Below are 3,629 nucleotides of genomic sequence, written 5' to 3'. Positions count from 1 at the left end.
GAGGAGGAGGAGGAGGAGGAGGAGGAGGAGGAGGAGGAGGAGGACATTGGATTTATACCTTGCCCTTCACTACTCAAAGGCTTAAAAACTCCTTTCCCTTCCCCTCCCCACAACAGACACCCTGTGAGGCAGGTGGGGCTGAGAGAGCTCTGACAGAAACTGCTCTTTTTCCAGGACAGCTCTGACAGAACTATGGCTTGCCCAAGGTCATCCAGCAGCTGCGAGTGGAGGAGCAGGGAATCAAACCCGGTTCTACCAGATTAGAGTCTGCACACTTAACCACTACACCAAACTGAGCAAGCGGTTGGGCTACGGCATAAATTAGTATGCTCTGGAGCCATCCTTCCTGAGCCAAGACAAAAATGTGTGAGCCGGAGGCTAAAATCCTGTGAGCTAGCTCACACTTACTCGGCTTAGAGGGAACACTGGTCCCAAGGTCAATCCCCGTTATCTCAGGTTAAAAGGATGTGTCAGTAGTTGATGGGAAAGACTCTGCCTGAGACCCTGTAGAGCCACTGCCAGTCTGAGCAGACAATATTGACCTCGATCAGCTGATAGTCTGATTCAGTATAAGACAGCTTCATGTGAATGACCTGTTCCTTGAAGCTCACCCGATGCCTACCTTACCATCCTTCAAGGGTCATTTTCCTGCAGGAACGGACAGGAGCAGAGCTCCGGCAGTAAAGAGCCACATGCAACAAGCCCCACCCCCTGCTCCCGGCAGCCCTCAGTCAGAGCAAGAAGCAGCCAGGTAAGTTGCAGAGCTCCCCCCGCCCCCCCCCGGTCCAAAACAGTCCAGTGGCACCTTTAAGACCAACAAAGTTTAATTCTGGGTATAAGCTTTCACGTGCATGCACAATACTGCAGATATATTGAAAGAGACTTCCGCAATAGGGTTGCCTGGTCTGGGTTGGAAAATACCTGGAGACTTTGGGGGTGGAGCCTGGAGAGGGCAGGATTTGGGGAGGGGAGGGGAGGGGCCTCAGCAGGGTACAATGCCATAAAGTCCACCCTTCAAAGCAGCCATTTTCTCCAGGGGAGCTGATCTCTGTCAACTAGAGATCATGGGGTCCGTTGCTCCCGGAGCGCGCCGGAGCACCGCCCCGGCAACCCAGGAGCAGGCAGAAATGGCGGTGGCGGCAAGAATACAATGGAAAGATCTTTAAACTTTAAGCCCTGCCCCCAGCTGCCCGCCCCTGACCTCACGCTCCTTCTCTCTGGAGTCGCACTGCAACAGCGGCGCAATCTTTCCATTATATTCTATGGCCCCATAGAATATAATCTTTCCATTATATTCTATGGTCCATCGAATACAATGGAAAGATCTTTAAACCCCTTCTCTCTTTCCATTATATTCTATGGGCTGTCGAATACAATGGAAAGTTCTTTAAACCCCTTCTCTCTTTCCATTATATTCTATGGGCCATAGAATACAATGGAAAGATCTTTAAACTTTAAACCCCTTCTCTCTTCACTTCTTCCCCCCTAGCCCGCCTTGGCAGACCGGCTGGGGAAGGGGAGGGGAGGCTTTTGAAGATGCCTTCCCCTCTTTTTATTTCCCCTTCTGACATCACTTCCGGTGATGTCAGGGGGTGTGGCGTATGCTAATAAGCTATTGTGCTAATAGCCTGTTAGATATGCTAATGAAATCCTGCAGCTCTTTTTCTATGAAATGACCCCTGTGGAGATCAGTTGTAAAAGCGGGAGATCTCCAGGCCCCACCTGGAGGCTGGCAACTAGGGCTGCCAAATCCCCCCCGGGGGGGTTTCCCCCCGCTTTGGAGGCCCGATTTCCACCCCCACGGAATCGGGCCCCGGGGGAAAACCCACCCCCGTGTGCACGTCACCCGGATGTGATGTCGCACGCTGGGGGCGGGGCCACAGCCATTTGAGGGGAAAACTCTATGTTTTCCCCTCAAATGGCTGTGGCCCCGCCCCCAGTGTGCCCGGCGTCATGACATCACATCCGGGTGATGTAGATGTGGCGCGCGCTTTGCATGCGCGCGCACCGGGAGCTGCCCAGGAGTCCCCCGCCAAGGAGGTGAGTGCTATTTGGCAACCCTACTGGCAACCCTATTCCACAACCATAGGTAGAGGGGGGCAGTTAGTTGCCAGAAAGGGCTAGTTAGCGTCAAGATGCGTAAGTAACTGGGCAATTATCGCTGAGATTGGATTGAAGCAGTTGGTAAAATCTGTGAACAGCAGCAAATTAGCATACAAATACAAATCCGGCTCTTTTTGTAGCAGGAACTGCTTTGCATATTAGGCGACACACCCCTAATGTAGCCAATCCTCCAAGAGCTTACAGAGCATTTCCTACAAGGGCTACTGTAAGCTCTTGGAGGATTGGCTACATTAGGGGTGTGTTGCCTAATATGCAAAGGAGTTCCTGCTACAAGAAGAGCTCACCCAGTTACTTGTGCATCCTGACTCTAACTAGTCCTTCCTGGCAACTAACACCACCACCACCTATATGTAAGGCTTGAGGAAGCTTGTTTCAGTGTCTCTGAAGAAGTGCGCAGGTGCTTTCAATGCACTTTGCAACTGGATTTTACTGTGTGGCGTGGCAAAATCCACTCGCAAAACTGAAGTGGACTGGAACGGCAATACTTAGTGAGTGTGAAAGCACCCCTAAATCCTAGCCTAGACACTCTAACCCACCACACCACACTGGCCACTTTACTGCATTCGGCTCGATTTAAAGGTGATGCTGACCCAGACTGAAAAAAGTCACCCATGAAGGAGGGAATTTTTTATTTGAAAGACATCTTGTTGGAACAGGGCCACCGTCAGCTTCGTAGGCCTCACACGAGCCTTCAGACATTCCAGGTACTGGAGGGAAGCAAAACTGTTTTCAAACTTCCTCACCTTTCCAACGAATAGCCCTGACTAGGCCGTACTCCCGTGGGTCGTTTGAAAAAGAAAGTAAAGTGTTTACAACCTTACCCTCTGTGGGCCAAGAAGAGGAGCAACTCTGGCGGCCTCTGCTCCGGGTCTTCCTCCCCCGTCCAGTTTTGCTGGGGCTCACTCAGCTCTCTTGCCGAGGCAGCCGACCGAAATATGGGAATATTTTCTCTCTGTCAGGCATTCTCCTTCCCGCCAGCTTACAGCGGCAGCTGCTGCTGGGTCTTCAGCTGCATTCCAGATGACGGCCTTTTCGGGGGCGGAGAGGAAAAGTGTTCCACAGAGAAGCTTAGTTTCTTTTATCAAACACTTGTGAGAACATGTCGCTATTGAATGACGGGTACTCTCAGGAACTTGGAAAGCTCCTCTCTTTGCGAATATACAATGCCATTGCTTCACCAAGCTAGCGAGGGTTACGGCCCCGGAAACGTTTGTGGACAGAATCGGAAGAAAATTGTCAGTATGTTTTGGGTGCTCCACAATCGGTCGGCAGCTTCGTGGCCCTCTCGCAATCCAGACAGATGGTTGTGATTCTCATTTTAGGTTAGATTCCCCCCCCCCCCTGATATTTGGCCCGATTATTCGTGTCCCCGGGTAGGTTCCTCCAACATTCCAGTCCAGTGACATAATACTGAACGGAGCGGTGGTGCAGGCGGTAAGAGATGCCTGCACGTACATCTGGCCGAACAGCTTCGGCTGTTCGAGCCCCACCACGGCCGGGGTGAG

At 51.8% G+C, this 3,629-nt stretch overlaps 1 protein-coding gene across 2 annotated transcripts in view; it reads right to left on the bottom strand.

The window, feature by feature from the left end:
• LOC107110891 (protein S100-A16-like) overlaps positions 1 to 3,356 on the bottom strand; it is a 25,419-nt gene extending 22,063 nt beyond the window's left edge. The window contains exon 1 of one of the 2 annotated variants that reach the window (XM_015411730.1): positions 2,946 to 3,356. The gene's annotated coding sequence lies outside the window, so the exon portion shown is untranslated. The remainder of the gene's footprint in view (positions 1 to 2,945) is intronic. The other variant, XM_015411732.1, reaches the window with a different exon arrangement.
• Between the last annotated feature and the right edge of the window lie 273 nt (positions 3,357 to 3,629).

Source organism: Gekko japonicus, unplaced genomic scaffold, assembly GCF_001447785.1.
Source record: "Gekko japonicus isolate JY-2015 unplaced genomic scaffold, Gekko_japonicus_V1.1 scaffold175, whole genome shotgun sequence".
NCBI lineage: Eukaryota > Metazoa > Chordata > Lepidosauria > Squamata > Gekkonidae > Gekko > Gekko japonicus.
Note: the sequence above shows the minus strand (reverse complement) of the source record. Positions and strands in the feature narration are given on the sequence as shown.